The 20,194-nt window shown below is 46.7% G+C and overlaps 2 non-coding genes and 10 pseudogenes across 2 annotated transcripts; 1 reads left to right on the forward strand and 11 right to left on the reverse strand.

Moving 5' to 3' along the window:
* Positions 1-994: 994 nt before the first annotated feature.
* On the forward strand, positions 995-1,114 carry LOC127526872 (uncharacterized; annotated as a pseudogene).
* Positions 1,115-3,280: 2,166 nt separating this feature from the next.
* Positions 3,281-3,389, reverse strand: LOC127526873 (uncharacterized; annotated as a pseudogene).
* A 628-nt stretch (positions 3,390-4,017) lies between these two features.
* Positions 4,018-4,126, reverse strand: LOC127526875 (uncharacterized; annotated as a pseudogene).
* A 601-nt stretch (positions 4,127-4,727) lies between these two features.
* LOC127526878 (5S ribosomal RNA) lies at positions 4,728-4,846 on the reverse strand. Its single transcript, XR_007934298.1, has one exon. It is a non-coding gene; the product is annotated as a 5S ribosomal RNA (ribosomal RNA).
* An 826-nt stretch (positions 4,847-5,672) lies between these two features.
* LOC127526869 (uncharacterized) lies at positions 5,673-5,791 on the reverse strand (annotated as a pseudogene).
* A 128-nt stretch (positions 5,792-5,919) lies between these two features.
* LOC127526870 (uncharacterized) lies at positions 5,920-6,038 on the reverse strand (annotated as a pseudogene).
* Positions 6,039-6,403: 365 nt separating this feature from the next.
* LOC127526868 (5S ribosomal RNA) lies at positions 6,404-6,522 on the reverse strand. Its single transcript, XR_007934297.1, has one exon. It is a non-coding gene; the product is annotated as a 5S ribosomal RNA (ribosomal RNA).
* Positions 6,523-6,887: 365 nt separating this feature from the next.
* LOC127526891 (uncharacterized) lies at positions 6,888-7,006 on the reverse strand (annotated as a pseudogene).
* A 4,488-nt stretch (positions 7,007-11,494) lies between these two features.
* Positions 11,495-11,613, reverse strand: LOC127526879 (uncharacterized; annotated as a pseudogene).
* A 128-nt stretch (positions 11,614-11,741) lies between these two features.
* Positions 11,742-11,850, reverse strand: LOC127526877 (uncharacterized; annotated as a pseudogene).
* A 5,955-nt stretch (positions 11,851-17,805) lies between these two features.
* LOC127526874 (uncharacterized) lies at positions 17,806-17,914 on the reverse strand (annotated as a pseudogene).
* Positions 17,915-18,278: 364 nt separating this feature from the next.
* Positions 18,279-18,397, reverse strand: LOC127526876 (uncharacterized; annotated as a pseudogene).
* Between the last annotated feature and the right edge of the window lie 1,797 nt (positions 18,398-20,194).

Consider the following 20,194-nt stretch of genomic DNA (forward strand, 5'->3'; position numbering starts at 1 on the left):
ACACACACACCACACACGCAACAGGCGCGCGACAGAGAGAGAGCGCTGGACGCATAAGAATAATAATACTTCATTACATTGATATACCAGTGTTTTCAGTATTCAAAGCGCTATCCACACAGGGAGAAACCGGAAGCGAACCCAAAATCTTCCACAGTCTCCTTACTGCAAAACAGTAGTACTACCATTGCGCTACAAGGCAGATAAAGAATGCACTGGCCTCGATTTTGTTTTCACTTCTGTTTACAGTGATCAGATCCTAGCGTGCATTGTTGCAAAGTTACTTTTCTTGGTGGCTTATTACATTACGGACGTTTCACATGTTAATTTTTTTCCCTGTGCTTAAAAGACATTAAAAAAGTGTTTCTCAGTTGTGACTCCGGAACAACTCAGTACGCAAGCTATATAAGCGTCAACAAGAAAGACTCGCTACAACCTTAATGAACAAGTGCTGAAACTTATACCTACCGACGAAGTAACTTTCACCAGCGTGGCCTCCATCGTCACAGACGATCCCGCTTTCAGTCACAGACAATTGTATGTTGCTCTCTCCAGAGGTCCATCTTTTCATTCACGTCACAGTGGTATCCACAAAACCCACCCAATTTGGACCAACTGTGTCGTTCAGCAAGTGTTCACCCATCAATACATAATTATGCGGCGTATGTTACGCCGCGGGTTGGGGCAAGTTTCTTTCTATTTGAAGCAGGCTCCCCCTTTCTTCACTATACACTTAACATAAATTAGCAGGGCTTTTGCTTACAGCCTCACCAGTGTGAATGCACCCGATCTCATCTGATCTCGGAAACTAGAACACGCTTGGGCTCGGCCAGTACTTCGATGGGAGACCGCCTGCCTGTAAGCTTTTAGCCATTAATGTTATACTTAACCTTAGCATCAGTGTATGGCTTTAAAACGCATCTTTATCCTTTGTATTGGAAGCATGCTCCCTCTTTCTTCACTATATACTGAACGGTTAAAGAGTATTGCTTTCGCTTACGGCCACACCAGTGTGAATGCGCCCGATCTCGTCTGATTTTGGCAAACTAAACACGCTTGGGCTCGGCCAGTCCTTGGATGGTAGACCGCCTGGGAACCCCAGGTGCTGTAAGCTTTTAGCCATTATCATTGTTCTTAACCCTGGAATCAGTGTATGTCTTGGAAACGCATCTTCATTCTTTCTATTTGAAGCAGGCTCCCCCTTTCTTCACTATATACTGAATGTAAAGTAGCAAGGCTTTGCTTACGGCCACACCAGTGTGAATGCACCCGATCTCAGAAGCTAAAACACACTTGGACTCAGCCACTACTTGAATGGGGAGACCGCACGGGAACCCCAAGTGCTGTAAACTTTTAGCCATTACCATTGTTCTTAACTAGGGAATCAGTGTATATCTTGGAAACGCATCTTCATTCTGAAAGCAGGCTCCCCTTTCTTCACTATAAACTGAACGTAAAGTAGCAAGGCTTTTGCTGAATGCGCCTGTACTTAACCTGGGCATCAGTGTATGTCTTGGAAACGCAACTTCATCCTTTCTATTGGAAGCAAGCTCCCCCTTTCTTCACTATATACTGAACATAAAGTAGCATTGCTTTCTCTAACGGCCACACCAGTGTGAATGCGTCTGATATCGGAGAACTAAACACACTTGGACTCGATCAGTACGTGGATAGGAGACCGCCTGGGGAACACCGAGTGCTGTAAGCTTTTAGCCATTAATGTTGTAATTAACCTTAGCAATCAGTGTATGGCTTTAAAACGCATCTTTATCCTTTCTAATAGAAGCAATGCGTCCCCCTTTCTCTCACTATATAGGTGAACGTTAAAGAGCATTGCTTTCCCTTACGGCCACACCAGTGTGATGCGCCCGATCTCATCTGATCTCAGAAACTAAACACACTGTGGCGTCGATCAGTACTTGGAATGGGAGGACCGCCTGGGGAACACCGACTGTTGTAAGCTTTTAGCCATAACCATTGTTCTTAAACCCGTGCAATCAGTGTATGGTCTTGTTAACGCATCTTCATCTTTCTATTGGAAGCAGGCTCCCCCTTTCTGTTCACAATATACTGAACATAAAGTAGGAAGGCTTTCGCCTACGGCCACACCAGTGTGAATGCGCCTGATTTTCGAAGCTAAAACAAGCTTGGGCTCGGCCAGTACTTGGATGGGAGATTGCCTGAGAACCCCCAGTGCTATAAGCTTATGGCCATTAACGTTGTACTTAACCTGGGCATCAGTGTATGTCTAGGAGAAAACGCAACTTCATCCTTTCTATTGGAAGCAGCTCCCCCTTTCTTCACTATATACTGAAGCGTAAAGTAGCAAAGCTTTTGGCTTACGGCCCACACCAGTGTGAATGTGTCTGATCTCGGAAACTAAACACGGTTGGCCTTGGCCAGTACTTGGATGGGAGACTACCTAGGATCCCCGAGTGCTGTAAGCTTTTAGCCATTACCATTTGTTTAAGACTCTGGCATCAGTGTATGTCGTTGTTAACGCAACTTCATTCTGTTCTATTGGAAGCAGAGGCACCCCCTTTCTTCACTATATAGTGAACGGTAAAGAGCATTGCTTTTTCCTTATGGCCGGCACCAGTGATGAATGCGCCCGAGATTTCGTTCTGATCTCGGAAACTAAAACACATTTGGGCTCGATCAGTACTTGGATGGGAGACCGCCTGCTGTAAGCTTTTAGCCATTAATGTTGTACTTAACCTTAGCATCAGTGTATGGCTTTAAAACGCATCTTTATCCTTTCTATTGGAAGCATGCGCCCCCTTTCTTCACTATATACTGAACGTTAAAGAGCATTCCTTACGGCCACACCAGTGTGAATGCGTTTGTTTTCTCGGAAACTAAACACCCACTGCACGCCCAACCTACCTGGAAAGAGGGATCTCTCTTTGAACTACCTTTCCCAAGGTTTCTTCCATTTTTTCCCTACAAGGTTTATTTGGGGGTTTTTCCCTTGTCTTCTTAGAGAGTCCAAGGCTGGGGGGCGTGTCAAGAGGCAGGGCCTGTTAAAGGCCATTGCGGCACTTCCTGTGTGATTTTGGGCTATAAAAAAATAAACTGTATTGTATTGTATTGTAAACACGTTTAGGGCTCGGCCAGTACTAGGATGGGTGACCGCCTGGGAACATCAAGTGCTGTAAGCTTTTAGCCATTACCATTGTTCTTAACCCAGGCATCAGTGTATGTCTTGTTAAGGCTTCTTCAGATGCGTTTTAAAAGCCATACACTGATGCTGAGGTTAAGTAGAACATTAAAGACTAAAAGCTTACAGCACTCGGGATTCCCAGGCAGTCTCCCATCCAAGTACTGGCCAAGCCCAAGCATGTTTAGTTTCTGAAATCAGGCACATTCACACTGGTGTGGCCATAAGCAAAGAACATGCTATTTGACATTCAGTATATAGTGAAGAAAGGAAGTCGCATGCTTGCCAATAGAAAGGATAAAGATGCGTTTTAAAGGCCATACATGATGCTAAGGTTAAGTACAACATTAATGACTAAAGCTTACAGCACTAGGGGTTTCCAGGCAGTCTCCATCCAGAGTACTGATCGAGCCCAAGTGGGATTAGTTTCCGAGATCAGACTAGAACGGGCGCATTCACACTGGTGTGGACGTAAGCAAAATCCCTGCTACTTTATCTTCAGTATATAGTGAAGAAAGGGGGAGCCTGCTTCCAATAGAAAGGATGAAGATGCGTTTCCAAGACATACACTGATGCTCAGGTTAAGTACAACGTTAATGACTAAAAGCTTATAGCACTGCGGGTTCTCACGATATCTAGCATCCAAGTACTGGCCGAGCACAAGCGGGTTTAACTTCCGAGATCAGATGAGATCGGGCGCATTCACACTGGTGTGACCGTAAGGGAAAGCAATGCTCTTTAAAGTTCAGTATACTGTATAGTGAAGAAAGGGGGAGCATGCTTCCACTAGAAAGGATAAAGATGCGTTTTAAAGCCATACACTGATGCTAAGGTTAAGTACAACATTAATGACTAAAAGCTTACAGCACTCGGGGTTCCCGGGCGGTCTACCATCTAAGTACTGGCCGAGCCCAAGCGCGTTTAGCTTCTGAGATCAGATGTATTCACACGGGTGTGGCCGTAAGCGAAAGCAATACTGTTTTAAGTTCAGTATATAATGAAGAAAGGGGGAGCATGCTTCCAATAGAAAGCATAAAGATGCGTTTTAAAGCCATACACTGATGCTAAGGTTAAGTACAACATTAATGACTAAAAGCTTACAGCACTCGGGGTGCACAGGCGGTCTCCCGTCCAAGTACTGATCGAGCCCAAGTGTATTTAACTTCCGAGATTGGCGCATTCACACTGGTGTGGCCGTAAGTGAAAGCCCTGCTACATTACGATCAGTATATAGTGAAGAAAGGGGGTGCCTGCTTCCAATAGAAAGAATGAAAATGCCTTAACAAGACATACACTGATGCCCGGGTTAAGAACAATGGTAATGGCTAAAAGCTTACAGCACTCAGGGTTCCTACGTAGTCTCCCATCCAAGTACTGGCCGAGCGCAAGCGTGTTTACCTTCCGGGATCAGGCACATTCACACTGGTGTGGCCGTAAGAGAAAGCAATGCCCTTCAAGGTTCAGTATATAGTGAAGAAAGGGGGAGCATGCTTCCAATAGAAAGGATAAAGATGCGTTTTAAAGCCTTACACTGATGCTAAGGTAAAGTACAGCATTAATGACTAAAAGCTTACAGCACTCGGGGTTCCCAGGCGGTCTCCTATCCAAGTACTGATCGAGCCCATGTGTGTTTAGCTTCCGAGATCAGACAAGATCGGGCGCATTCACACTGGTGTGGCCGTAAGCGAAAGCCTTCCTACTTTACGTTCAGTATATAGTGAAGAAAGGGGGAGCCTGCTTCCAATAGAAAGAATGAAGATGCGTTAACAAGACATACACTGATGCCCGGGTTAAGAACAATGGTAATGGCTAAAAGCTTACAGCACTCGTTGTTCCCAGGCGGTCACCCATCCAAGTACTGGCCGAGCCCAAGCGTGTTTACAATATAATACAATACAGTTTATTTTTGTATAGCCAAAAATCACACAGGAAGTGCCGCAATGGGCTTTAACAGGCCCTGCCTCTTGACAGCCCCCCAGCCTTGACTCTCTAAGAAGACAAGGAAAAACTCCCAAAAAACCTTCTAGGGAAAAAATGGAAGAAACCTTGGGAAAGGTAGTTCAAAGAGAGATCCCTTTCCAGGTAGGTTGGGCGTGCAGTGGGTGTTTAGTTTCCGAGAACAGACGCATTCACACTGGTGTGGCCGTAAGCGAAAGCAATGCTCTTTAACGTTCAGTATATAGTGAAGAAAGGGGAGCATGCTTCCAATAGGAAGGATAAAGATGCGTTTTAAAGCCATACACTGATGCTAAGGTTAAGTAAAACATTAATGGCTAAAAGCTTACAGCAGGCGGTCTCCCATCCAAGTACTGATCGAGCCCAAGTGTGTTTAGCTTCCGAGATCAGACGAAATCGGGCGCATTCACACTGGTGTGGCCGTAAGGAAAAGCAATGCTCTTTAACGTTCACTATATAGTGAAGAAAGGGGGTGCCTGCTTCCAATAGAAAGAATGAAGATGCGTTTCCAAGACATACACTGATTCCCGGGTTAAGAAGAATGTTAATGGCTAAAAGCTTACAGCACCCGGGGTTCCCAGGCGGTCTCCCATCCAAGTACTGGCCAAGCCCAACCATGTTTAGCTTCCGAAATCAGACGAGATTGGGCGCATTCACACTGGTGTGGCCATAAGTGAAAGCTTTCCTACTTTACGTTCAATATATAGTGAAGAAAGGGCGAGCCTGCTTCCAATAGAAAGAATGAAGATACGTTAACAAGACATACTCTGATGCCTGGGTTAAGAACAATGGTAATGGCTAAAAGCTTACATCACTCGGGGTTCCTAGGTGGTCTCCTATCCAAGTACTGACCGAGCCCAAGCGTGTTTAGTTTCTGAGATCAGACGAGATCGGGCGCATTCACACTGGTGGGGCCATAAGCAAAATCCCTGCTAATTTATGTTAAGTGTATAGTGAAGAAAGGGGGAGCCTGCTTCAAATAGAAAGAATGAAGATGCGTTTCCAAGACATACACTGATTCCCGGGTTAAGAACAATGGTAATGGCTAAAAGCATACAGCACTCGGGGTTCCCAGGCGGTCTCCCTTCCAAGTACTGGCCAAGCCCAATCGTATTTAACTTCCGAGATCAGACGCATTCACACTGGTGTAGCCATAAGCAAAAGCAATGCTCTTTAACGTTCAGTATATAGTGAAGAAAGGGGTAGCATGCTTCCAATAGAAAGGATTAAGATGCGTTTTAAAGCCATACACTGATGCTAAGGTTAAGTACAACATTAATGGCTAAAAGCTTACAGCACTCGGTGGTCCCAGGCGGTCTCCCATCCAAGTACTGATCGAGCCCAAGTGTGTTTAGCTTCCGAGATCAGACGAGATCGGGCGCATTCACACTGGTGTGGCCGTAAGGGAAAGCAATGCTCTTTAACGTTCACTATATAGTGAAGAAAGAGGGAGCATGCTTCCAATAGAAAGGATAAAGATGCTTTTAAAGCCATACACTGATGCTAAGGTTAAGTGCAACATTAATTATTAAAAGCTTACAGCACTTGGGGTTCCTAGGTGGTCTCCCATCCAAGTACTGGTCGAGCCCAAGCATATTTAGCTTCCGAGATTGGGCACATTCACACTGGTGTGGCCATAAGTAAAAGATTTCCTACTTTACGTTCAGTTTATAGTGAAGAAAGAGGGAGCCTGCTTCCAATAGAAAGAATAAAGATGAGTTAACAAGACATACACTGATGCACCGGTTTAAGAACAATGGTAATGGCTAAAAGCTTACAGCACTCGGGGTTCCTAGATGGTCTCCCATCCAAGTACTGGCCGAGCCCAAGTGTGTTTAGTTTCCGAGATCAGACGAGATCGGGTGCATTCACACAGGTGATGCTTTAAGCAAAGGGCCTGCTAATTTACGTTAAGTGTATAGTGAAGAAAGGGGGAGCCTGCTTCAAATAGAAAGAACTAGCCAACCCGCGGCGTAACATACACCGCATAATTATGTATTGATGGGTGAACACTTGCTGAACGACACAGTTGTCCAAATGGGGTGGGTTTGTGGATACCACTGTGAATGAATGAAAAGATGGACCTCTGGAGAGAGCAACATACAATTGTCTGTGACTGAAAGCGGGATCATCTGTGATGATGGAGGCCACGCTGGTGAAAGTTACTTCGTCGGTAGGGATAAGTTTCAGCACTTGTTCATTAAGGTGTAGCGAGTCTTCGTTGTTGACGCTTAATATAGCTTGCGTAGTGAGTTGTTCCGGAGTCACAATTGAGAAACACTTTTTTAATGTCTTTTAAGCACAGGGAAAAAAATTAATACGTGAAACATCCGTAATGTAATAAGCCACCAAGGAAAGTAACATTGCAACAATGCACGCTACGATCTGATCGCTGTAAACAGAAGTGAAAACAAAATCGAGGCCGGTGCATTTTTTATCTGCCTTGTAGCGCAATGGTAGTGTTACTGTTTTAAAGTAAGGAGACTGTGGAAGATTTTGGGTTCGCTTCCCGGTTTCTCCCTGTGTGGATAGCGCTTTGAATACTGAAAACACTGGTATATCAATGTAATGAAGTATTATTATTCTTATGCGTCCAGCGCTCTCTCTCTCTCGCGCGCCTGTATGCGTGTGTGTTTGTCGCTCGCTCTCTCTCTCTCGCTCACTCGCTCGTTGCACGTGTTCCTGCAGGCATACCAGTAAGTGAATGAAAAGATGGAACTCTGGAGAGAGCAACATACAACTGTCCGTGACTGAAAACTGGTTTTGGCAGATACATGCACATCTTTTTGAACGTTTGGCCCTGTGCCTTATCAATTGTCATCGGAAAGGCAAATGTAACAGGAAATTGTCTACGTGTTAAAGTAAAAGGCAAATTATCCGCGACAAACAAACTGTTTTACATGCTGCATACCAACCCGCGGCGTAGTATACGCCGCATAATCATGTTTTTTAAGCAGAGGGAAAAAATGAACATTTGCAAAATCCGTAACGCCGCTTTCAGTAAGTACAATGCACACGCGTTTAATTTGTCAGCCACTTCTTGCCAGCCGTCTTTTCTGGTTTGGGCTGCTTTTGCAGGGTTACCGCTTGTGCATATTAAATCTTGAAATCCTTCGAGTAACTAATTAACTAACTAACACCCACCCACCCAGCTTGTGAGAAAAAAATGTGCCTGTTCTTTCATCATTTTGTTGCAGCCTATCAAAGACTTGCTGATCATGTTTTCTAGAGTCAATATACAGTGGAACCTCGGTTCACGACCATAATTCGTTCCAAACCTCTGGACGTAAACCGATTTGGTCGTGAACCGAAGCAATTTCCCCCATAGGATTGTATGTAAATACAATTAATCCATTCCAGACCATATGAACTGTATGTAAATATATTTTTGTAAAGATTTTTAAGCACAAATATAGTTAATCATTACACCATAGAATGCACAGTGTAATAGTAAAAACATTGAATAACACTGACACAAACACCCAGGCTCCCTGCTCAGGTGCATGGTCTCTCTCTCTCTCAGCAGCACGTGAGCCTCCCCCCCCCCCCCTCTCTCTCAGCAGCACGCGAGCCTCCCCAGCCCCCCTCTCTCTCTCTCAGCAGCACGAGAGCCTCCCCAGCCCCCCCCCTCTCTCAGCATTACCCGAGCCTCCCCAGCCCCACTCTCTCAGCAGCACGCGAGCCCCCTCCCCCTCTCTCTCTCAGCAGCACGGGAGCCTCCCCAGCCCCCCCCCTCTCTCTCTCAGCAGCACGCGAGCCCCCTCCCCCTCTGTCTCTCAGAAGCACTCGATAGTGATGGGAACTCCGGCTCTTTTCAAAGCTTTGGCTCTTTTGGATCGGCTCCCTTTAAAGAGCTGGCTCTTACGGCTCCTGAATGGCTCTTCGTTTAGTATCACTTGGATGCTTATATTTTAGCCTAATTAAGCAATTATGAATGGTTTGTGTATAAGCAATTTCTTATTCATTGTTTTCAGACATTACGTATTTTTAAGCATTTTTACATTACAAAAAATACAGTTACTATTGTTTAACATTTTAATAAAAGCTTTAAATGAACAACTTAACACAAAACCACAGCAAACACAGCAAACAAATTAAATAAAGGCCAAACTCAACAACAACACAACACTATGACTCTTTGAATAAAAGTTTTTAGGCCAGGTTGGCATTCAGAAATGCCAGATGCCTCATCTTAGATGGGCTGATGCGATTTCTCCTCTCCGTGATTATTTGTCCTGTTTTTGAGAAAACTCTTTCTGAGGGGACAGATGTAGCGACAATGCAAAGTCTTCCTACCATTACCTTAACCAGGCATGGGTAGACTGCAGCCTTGGCCTCCCACCAGCTCAGTGGGTCTTCAGCTCTTTGGATGAGGGGCTCCTCAAGATAGGACCTCAACTCCAGCATAGCATCAGCTGTGGGATTTCTCCTTGCAGTGTCTCCTGTTGCTCTTTCGTCAAAGAGCCTCCACATAGCAGAAGCTTGTGGTTCCTGTGAACACGCCCCTTTTTAAACCGGGGGTTCAGAGCAGTGGTTTCTGAAAGCACAGTGTTGTACTACATCCTCAGATATATAGTTATGGAATAATTGTTTGGGACAAAGTTTTTCTGCTAGGGAGAACATACATGGGGTTTAAGACCTGTACAAAAGTTGTAAATCCTCTGTCCTCCACAATGGAAAATGGTTGAAAGTCGCTAGCTATCATTTTAGCCAGCTCCTCATCGACGCTTATTTGTTTGTCTGGTGTCATTTGTTTTGGAATAAATGTGCTTATTTTGGTTTGAACTGAAGACCGTGTTATACCTGCAGTTTTCGGTAAGACAGTGGATGCTGCAGCAGAAGTACTTTGCTCTTTTCCAGGGTCAGTGGATGGCAGGAGAGAGGGCACGCTCTCCTCCAGTTGCACGGATGGGTGGGTGGTTCTTATATGTCTGTGCAGGTTTGTTGTTGACCCTGCTCTAACGGATATTTTCATATTACAAATTCTGCACTTAGCTTTGCAGTCTTCAGTATAACTGAAATGCAGCCAGATGCTTCTTCTTTTTCGGCTTTCACTCATTTTTTCACTCTTCTTTTTTTCTTCACAATACGCTTGCATTTAAATCTGGCTCCTCATCTGTCGCAGCGACAGGTACACAGAGCGACAGTGTCACTTTGTGTACCTGGCCTGTACTTCGGAGCGTCTGCCCCCCTTCCTTCTTTCACATAATGGTACGATCCTACTCTGATGTGTTGTTTCATGAATGAGCCGGCATTATGAGCCAATGTTCTGTGTGCCCATATAAATAAAGTCCCGCCCCTGCCGAATGGATTTTCCTCAGAGCTGAGCAGGAGCGGCTGAAGCTTCGGCTCTGCTCGACGGGCATCGGCCTCTCGTTCGCTTCAAAGCATCGGCTCTTAGAGCCGGCTCGTTCGCGAATGACACATCACTAGCACGCGAGCCCTCTCTCTCTCTGTAACATTGCAGCAGTTGTATAAACACTTTTTTTTAAAATGAGTTTTAAGCACAGGGGGAAAAAAGGAACATTTGAACAAATCCGAACTTCATTTAAGAGCCAACCAAGATAGTAACATTGCAGGAGTTCACCATTTTTAATCAGGCGACTGACAGTAGTGGAGTCAGGCACAGAGAAGGTCAGCTGCTGAGAAAGCGTCTCGACTGTTGCAGGGCAGTGAAGCAGGTGAGACGCTAATGAAAAAGAGGCACAGGGATTATTGGTTTTTATAGACGGCTTCCTTCATTGTGTTTTAACCTCAGTTTTAAAGGATTGCGCGGCTCTCTCTGTCGCGCTGCCTGTGTGTGTGCCTCTGTCTCCCTGTGGCGCTGCCTATGTGTGCGTGGCTCTCTCTCTCTCGCGCTGCCTGTGTGTGTCTCTGTCTCTCTCTGGCACTGCCTCTGTGTGAACCAAGGTTCCACTGAGGTTGACTAATGAAAAGTTAAAGTGGCTCAGAGCTGCATGTGGACTGTGGCACAGAGAAACAGAAATGACAGCATGTTTTCCGAGGCGTCGCGTCCGAGTTGGTGGGCGTGGCTCTGCGAGTTGTAGTCGTATCCAATGGTCTTAGAGTTGGTGGGCGTGGCTCCTTCCTGCGTGCGCCATGAGTGGCTACTTGTCTTCTGGCTTAGTGAATTATATATATAGATGAAGATCTCAGGCGGTTTCCCATCCAAGTACTGGCCGAGCCCAATTGAGTTTATCTTCCGAGATCAGACAAGATTGGGCGCATTCACACTGGTGTGGCCGTAAGCGAAAGCAATGCTCTTTAACGTTCAGTATATAGTGAAGAAAGGGGGAGCATGCTTCCAATAGAAAGGATAAAGATGCGTTTTAAAGCCATACACTGATGCCCAGGTTAAGTACAACGTTAATGGCTAAAAGTTTATAGCACTGGTGGTTCTCAGGTGATTTCCCATCCAAGTACTGGCAGAGCACAAGCGTGGTTAACTTCCGAGATCAGACAAGATCGGGCGCATTCACACTGGTGTGGCCGCAAGCGAAAGCAATGCTCTTTAACGTTCAGTATATAGTAAAGAAAGGGGGAGCATGCTTCCACTAGAAAGGATAAAGATGCGTTTTAAAGCCATACACTGATGCTAAGGTTAAGTACAACATTAATGGCTGAAAGCTTACAGCACTCCGGGTTCCCAGGCGGTCTCCCATCCAAGTACTGATTGAGCCCAAGTGTGTTTAGCTTCTGAGATCAGGCGCACTCACAATGGTATGGCCGCTAGCAAGAGCACTGCTACTTACGTCCAGTATTGTGACGTGTCTTGCCATTGCATGGGCTATAATGAAGGGAAGCAGTGTTGGGGTGAAGTCTTGAGGGAACCCTGTTTGTAAGGGCTTGGGGCACCTCCCTACAGAGAGATGAGTGACAGGGATCTGGGTTAATTAATGGGGCATGATAAAAAGGTGTGTGTGGCCGGAAGTTGGAGTTGGAGGCTGGAGAAAGTGAGGAGAACAGTATAAGGTGTAAAGAAGGGAAGTAACTGTTTTGAGAGTAAGAGAGGTAGATAGGACGAAGGTGATGTCTTTGTTATTTTGGAGGTGTCCCCGTGACCCAGACAACGGGCGGCTGTAGGGCACCGTTTATATCGCGGCTGATTGAATAAAAAGCCAGTCGGCATTTTGGAAGACTTCCCCGGACAAGCGGCTCCTGAGTGTGTTATTCGACGGGACGTCACATTGGTGATCAGAAGTGGGATTTGGTTATTAGACAAACGGAGTCGCGACAGTGTGGAAGTGAAACGAAGCAGCAGTCAAAGTCCGGGTGAGAGTGTATTTAAAGAAGCGTTCACGCCACATATAAGTTCGCCTAGGCAGTTAACACTCATGGAGGAGGGCAGGTTTTCAGCCTGCGTGAAGCAAGCGGGCGACTTAGAGCCTCCGTCGGAGCAGTTTGCATTTATGAGGCTGAATGCTGTTGAGCCTGCAGCGCGACCCGATTTTATGGAAGATGCTCAATTTAATGCGAGGCTGGACGGAGCGATAGAAACGAAAGAATTGCAGTGCTTCCCGAGTGTGTTGGCATGGACTGAATTTAAACAGCGCTTCCTTTATTTAGCAAATAAGTACGGATGGACGGAGGATTATGGAGCAGGGCAGTTATTGGCACACGTAGATGGAGAGGCAATAAACGTGTTGGCTGAAGGATTGCGCGAAGGGTGCCGTCGCTACACAGAACTGTTATGCTGCATGGACAACACGTGGCTGAGGGCGGCTAGGGAGGCGGTGCATGTGAGTGATGAAATAAAGACACATCGGATGGGTGGGACTGTATTGAAGATTGGCAGATTTGATGGAACTGGGTCTTGGGAAGCATACAACACTCGTTTTCGCATGATTGCCAGGGCAAATGGCTGGAGTTTGGAGGACCAAGCTGTACAGCTGGCTGCAGCATTGGATGGTGATGCATTGGTGGTTCTGACGGATGTGCCAGAAGATGAGCTGTTAAATGCCCATGCTTTGGAAATTGCATTGGAGCGATGGTTTGGCCATATAGAAGCTGTGACTACAATAAGACAACAGCTGGAGCAGAGGGTTCGCAAGACAACTGAGGCCCTGGGGGCATTTGCAGCAGATGTACAGTCTCTGGTGCGACGGGGTTATCCCCATTTTGACAGATCCGTGCAGGCAGAGTTGGCTAAGGAGGCATTTCTGCTGGGTTTGAGCCCATCATATCTCCGACAGCAGGTCCGTTTCGCTAAGCCTGAGACCTTGGAACAAGCTTTGTCTGCAGCCCAGGAAGCAGAACAAATACTTAAAGAGGGTTACAGCCAAGCACCTCTTGCATCAGCAGAGTCGACCAAGGTGAGGAGACCGGAAGCTATCCACCAAACTAAGGCCATAGATGTAGAACAAGAGTATGAGGCAGTGGCTCCAGTGACTACCGTACAGAAATTCAGGAATCCTTCACGCCTAATGCGCCCACCCCGCTGCTGGTACTGTGGACAACATGGACACTTACAACGTGTCTGCCCCAGTAGGGCTAAACAAGAGGACTTCCAAGTAAGCATTGTACCGGGAAATGACATGGGACCAGTGTAAGAGGGACAACGCTGGCCCCAAGAACAGTCCCTGTTGGTCAGTTGGGTGAGGGTGATTACTGTCACCTTTCAGTTTTGATTAGATAGATAGATAGATAGATAGATAGATACTTTATTAGCAGCCATGTATGCAAGGCACTGGTGGATACAGGGTCAACTGCATCGATTATCCATCCTGACATGTTGGATGTGGCGGTCCTATGTGCAGCCAATTCTACTAAGTTGATGACAGCGACAGGTGAGATGACCCCCATGTGCAGCCAATTCTACTAAGTTGATGACAGCGACAGGTGAGATGACCCCCATGTTAGGCAGAGCACAAGTAGACATTTGTATTGCTGAGAAGCAGTGGGTGCAGGATGTCTGGGTGGCTAATATCAACAACTCCTGTATCTTGGGACTTGATTTCTTACAAGCAGTTGGAGCGCGAATAGATCTTCAGATGGGGACTCTGTATCTTCAAGGCATTGGGGCACTCCCCTTGTTAGGGCACCAGCAAGGCAGAAGGGAACCACCAGTGGTGGCTGCCCAAGAAGAACATGTGCCTATTTTCACTAACATCACTCAAACCGTACCAGTAATGAAGGTTGTCCGCACTGTTTGGAATGCCAACAGGGAAGGGTTAACACACAAGCAACAGCGCCAGCTCTGGCAGTTGTTACATGACTTTAGGGACCGTTTTGCTACCTCTGCAGATGATGTTGGCCAGACTTCTCTTGTGCAGCATGACATCAATACTGGGAGTGCTTTCCCTATCAAACAGCGCCCCCGCCGTATGCCACTAGCTAAACAGACAGCAGCTGAGAACATTCTACAGGAAATGAGACAGGCCGGAATTATCGACCCCTCTGAGTCTCCCTGGGTCTCTCCTGTGGTCCTTGTCCCTAAGAAGGATGGCAAGTGGCGATTTTGTGTTGATTATCGGCGGGTAAATGCTGTAACCATCAAGGACTCCTATCCGTTGCCTCGCATTGATGAATCCCTGGACTTGGTGGCAGGATCAGCCTGGTTTTCATCACTAGACCTGCGCAGTGGCTACTGGCAGGTGCCGCTAACACCTGAAGCTCGACCTAAGACTGTATTCTCCACAGGAAAGGGGCTCTGGCAGTTCCGAGTTATGCCTTTTGGTCTTTGCAATGCTCCAGCTACCTTTGTACGGTTAATGGATAAAGTATTGGCAGGTATGTCTGGTACTCAATGCCTTGTCTACTTGGATGATTTACTGGTTCATGGCAAGACATTCCAGGAAGCTCTGGAGTTCTTGATGGAAGTTCTGCAGAAGCTTCATGTGGCCAACCTTAAACTTCATCCTGATCAGTGCCACCTTCTCCGGAGAGAAGTGTCATTTCTGGGTCACTGTGTGAGTCAAAGAGGTGTCACCACAGAGAAAGATAAGGTGTCTGTTGTGCAAGAGTGGCCAGAGCCACAGGATCGAAGGCAGATTCGTAAATTTGTTAGACTGGCCTCTTACTATAGGCGATTTGTACCTGAATTTGCCACTATTGCTGCACACTTGCATCGTTTATTGAGCCCAGATGAAGCATTCCAGTGGGGGGGGACCAACAAACCGCCTTTTGTAAATTGAAAGAAGCCCTTTGCGGTGCACCGATCTTAGCTCCACCCAATATTGATCTGCTATTCCTCCTTGACACCGATGCCAGTGATGTGGGCTTAGGGGCTGTGCTGTCACAGCGGCACCCAGAGGGAGAGCGTGTGGTGGCTTACTATAGCCGTGCTCTCAGAAAAGCTGAGGAGAATTATTGTGTGACTCGGAGGGAGCTCCTCGCCCTGGTGGAATCTGTTCGTCACTTCAAGCACTACCTGTGTGGCCTCTCTTTTGTGGTCCATGCTGCTCTTCAGTGGTTACTGTCTTTTCGAGAACCTGAGGGTCAGATTGCTCATTGGTTGGAGGAGCTTTAGACTTACCACTTTCAAGTAGAGCATCGACCTGGTGAGCAACACAAAAATGCAGATGCTCTGTCTCGACGACCCTGTGCAGATCAATGATGTGCCTATTGTGAAAAAAGGGAGCGTCATGATCAAAGCTGTGAGGATCTTGATAAGGTTCAGTGCCAAGCTCTTTCAGTGCCAGGTTGTACCCAAGAATGGCGAGTTAGTCAGGAATGTGATCCTGAGGTCAAGAAGGTTCTCCAGTGGAAAGAGGAACAGCATCGTCCCTGCTGGGAGGAAGTGGCACTTGAATCACCTGCAGTTAAGGGTCTTTGGTCCCAGTGGGACAGCTTGGTTGTGGAAGAGGGGGTATTGAAGCAACAATGGAGGGACCCTGCAACTGGAGAAGGGAGGTGGCAGATCGTTGTACCACAACAGCTGCGTGAAGAGATCCTGAGGAACATGCATGGAACGCTTGGAGTTGGTCATTTTGGAGTCACCAAGACCTTAAGGCGGGTGAGGCAGGCGTTTTATTGGGGACAGTGCAGGCGCGATGTAGAGGACTACTGCCGCAGGTGTGATTTATGCACAGCCAGGAAAGGACCCCAAGGAAGGTCTACTGCCCCACTACAACAGTATCAGGTAGGGGCTCCAATGGAATGGGTGGCAATTGACATTCTTGTGCCATTTCCCTGCTCAGCTATGGGGAATTGGTTTGTTTTAGTCGCAATGGACTATTTTACCAAGTGGCCCGAGGCCTATGCACTACCTAATCAAGAAGCTGAGACTGTTGCTGAAGCTCTAATTACAGGATTCTTTAGTCGGTTTGGGATGCCTGTCGAACTGCATTCAGACCAAGGGAGAAACTTTGAAAGCCAGGTCTTTCAAAAAGTATGTGAGAGACTTGGCATCCAGAAAACCCGAACCACCCCTCTACACCCCCAGAGTGATGGGCTAGCCGAACGGTTTATCCAGACTCTGACCACACAGCTGGCTGTTACCACCTCTAAGGATCAAAAGGACTGGGACCAACAGCTGGCTGTGGTTTTGATGGCCTGCCGTTCTGCTGTGCAGGAATCCTCTGGATGCACCCCTGCTTTATTAATGCTAGGACGAGAGCTGCGAACACCGTCTGCACTTGTATATGGTGTTCCCCCTGACACCCCAGCTGAACCTCCAGGCCCTGACTATGCTCGCAAGTTGTAGGATCGATTGGAGGTGGCACATAACTTTGCAAGGGGCCGGATAAGAGTAGCAGCAGAGAAACAGAAGCGCCACTATGACATTAGGGTTCGGGGGCAGCCTTTTCAAGCAGGTGATCAAGTTTGGGTGTATGGGCCAAAAAGACAGAAGGGACTCTCTCCAAAGCTGGACAGTCCTTGGGTGGGACCCTGTCAAGTATTGGAACGGGTGGGGGAGGTTGTTTACTGGGTCCATTTACCACCTCCGGGCAGGAGAGTGTTTTTGCATCAGGACCGTCTGGCCAGTTACAGAGGTTGTGCTCCTTCACAACCTGCACCCATGACTGCCACAACACCTTCCACAAATCCTGGCTCAGACGTTCTACAACTTGCCCGGCCTGACTCCACTAGCAGACGCCCACGCCGGCGAAGACAGCTGCCAAGATATCTGCATGATTATGTGCTTCCTCGGGACGAGGAGCTGAGGAGGGGGCAGTGTGACGTGTCTTGCCATTGCATGGGCTATAGGGAAGGGAAGCAGTTTTGGGGTGGAGTCTTGAGGGAACCCTGTTTGTAAGGGCTTGGGGCACCTCCCTACAGAGAGATGAGTGACAGGGATCTGGGTTAATTAATGGGGTGTGATAAAAAGGTGTGTGTGGCCGGAAATTGGAGTTGGAGGCTGGAAAAAGTGAGGAGAACAGTATAAGGTGTAAAGAAGGGAAGTAACTGTTTTGAGAGTAAGAGAGGTAGATAGGACGAAGGTGATTAGTCTTTATTATTTTGGAGGTGTCCCCGTGACCCAGACAACGGGCGGCTGTAGGGCATCGTTTAAACAGAAGCGCCACTATGACATTAGGGTTCGGGGGCAGCCTTTTCAAGCAGGTGATTGAAAAAAAGCCAGTCGGCATTTTGGAAGACTTCCCCGGACAAGCGGCTCCTGAGTGTGTTATTCGACGGGACGTCACAGTATATAGTGAAGAAAGGGGGTGCCTGCTTCCAATAGAAAGAATGAAGATGCGTTAACAAAACATACACTGATGCCCGGGTTACGAACAATGGCAATGGCTAAAAGCTTACAGCACTCGGGGTTCCTAGATGGTCCCCCATTCAAGTACTGGCCGAGCCCAAGCGTGTTTAGCTTCCGAGATCAGGCGTATTCACACTAGTGTGGCCGTAAGCAAAAGAAATGCTCTTTAACGTTCAAATATATAGTGAAGAAAGGGGGAGCATGCTTCCAATTGAAAGGATAAAGATGCGTTTTAAAGCAATACACTGATGCTAAGGTTAAGTACAACATTAATAACATAAAGCTTACAGCAGTCGGGGTTTCCAGGCAGTCTCCCATCCAAGTACTGATCGACCCAAGTGTGTTTAGTTTCCGAGATCAGGCGCATTCACACTGGTGTTGGCCGTAAGTAAAAGCCCTACTACTTACGTTCAGTATATATTGAAGAAAGGGGGTGCCTGCTTCAAATAGATAGAATGAAGATGCGTTGCAAGACATACACTGATTCCAGGATTAAGAACAATGATAATGGCTAAAAACTTACAGCACTCGGGGTTCCCAGGAATGCTCCCATCCAAGTACTGGCCGAGCCCAAACATGTTTAGTTTCCAAGATCAGACGAGATCGAGCGCATTCACACTGGTGTGGCCATAAGCGAAATCAATGCTTTTTAATGTTCAGTATATAATGAAGAAAGGGGGAGCATGCTTCCAATAGAACGGATAAAGATGCGTTTTAAAGCCATACACTGATGCTAAGGTTAAGTACAACATTAATGGCTAAAAAGTAACCACACTCGGGGTTCCCAGGCGATCTCCCATCCAAGTACTGATCGAGCCCAAGTGTGTTTACTTTCCGAGAATCGACACATTCACACTGGTGTGGCTGTAAGCGAAAGCTTTGCTACTTTACTTTCAGTATATAGTGAAGAAAGGGGGAGCCTGCTTCCAATAGAAATGAGGAAGTTGCGTTTCCAAGACATACACTGATGCCGAGGTTAAGTACAACGTTAATGGCCAAAAGCTTATAGTACTGGGGGTTCTCAGGCGATCTCCCATCCAAGTACTAGCCGAGCACAAGCTCGTTTAACTTCCAAGATCAGACGCATTCACACTGGTGTGGCCGTAAGCGAAAGCCTTCTTACTTTACGTTCAGTATGTAGTGAAGAAAGGGGGAGCCTGCTTCAAATTGAAAGAATGAAGATGTGTTTCCAAGAGATACACTGATTCCAGGGTTAAGAACAATGGTAATGGCTAAAAGCCTACAGAACTCGGGTTTCCCAGGCGGTCTTCCATCCCAGTACTGGCCAAGCCCAAACATGTTTAGCTTCTAAGAGGCGTTTTAAAGCCATACACTGATGCTAAGGTTAAGTACAACATTAATGGCTAAAAGCTTACAGCACTCGGGGTTCCCAGGCGATCTCCCATCCAAGAACTGATGGAGCCCAAGTGCGTTTAACTGCCGAGATCAGGCGCATTCACACTGGTGTGGCTGTAAGTGAAAGCCTTCCTACTTTATGTTCAGTATATAGTGAAGAAAGGGGGAGCCTGCTTCCATTAGAAAGAATGAAGATGCGTTAACAAGACATACACTGATGCCCGGGTTAAGAACAATGGTAATGGCTAAAAGCTTACAGCACTCGGTGTTCCCAGGCGGTTACCCATCCAAGTACTGGCCCAGACCAAGCGTGTTTACAATACAATACAATACAGTTAATTTTTGAATAGCCCAAAATCACACAGGAAGTGCCGCAATAGGCTATAACAGGCCCTGCCTCTTGACAGCCCAACCAGCCTTGACTCTCTAAGAAGACAAGGAAAGACTCCCAAAAAAACCTTGTAGGGAAAAAATGGAAGAAACCTTGGGAAAGGTAGTTCAAAGAGAGACCCCTTTCCAGGTAGGTTGGGCGTGCAGTGGGTGTTTAGTTTCCGAGAACAGACGCATTCACACTGGTGTGGCTGTAAGCGAAAGCAATGCTCTTTAACGTTCAGTATATAGTGAAGAAAGGGGGAGCATGCTTCCAATAGAAAGGATAAAGATGCATTTTAAAGCCATACACTGATGCTAAGGTTAAGTACAACATTAATGGCGAAAAGCTTACAGCAGGCGGTCTCCCATCCAAGTACTGATCAAGCCCAAGTGTGTTTAGCTTCTGAGATCAGATGCTTTCACACTGGTGTGCCCGTAAACAAACGCTCTACTACTTACGTTCAGTATATAGTGAAGAAAGGGAGTGCCTGCTCCCAATAGAAAGAATGAAGGTGCGTTAATAAGACATACACTAATGCCCAGGATAAGAACAATGGTAATGGCTAAAAGCTTACAGCACCCGGAGTTCCTAGGTAGTCTCCCATCCAAGTACTGGCCAAGACCAAGCGCGTTTTACTTTCTGAAATCAGACGCATTCACTCTGGTGTGGCCGTAAGCGATAGCCCTACTACTTTACGTTCAGT

The sequence above is a fragment of the Erpetoichthys calabaricus genome, chromosome 2, assembly GCF_900747795.2.
Source record: "Erpetoichthys calabaricus chromosome 2, fErpCal1.3, whole genome shotgun sequence".
NCBI classification, from domain to species: Eukaryota; Metazoa; Chordata; class Cladistia; order Polypteriformes; family Polypteridae; genus Erpetoichthys; species Erpetoichthys calabaricus.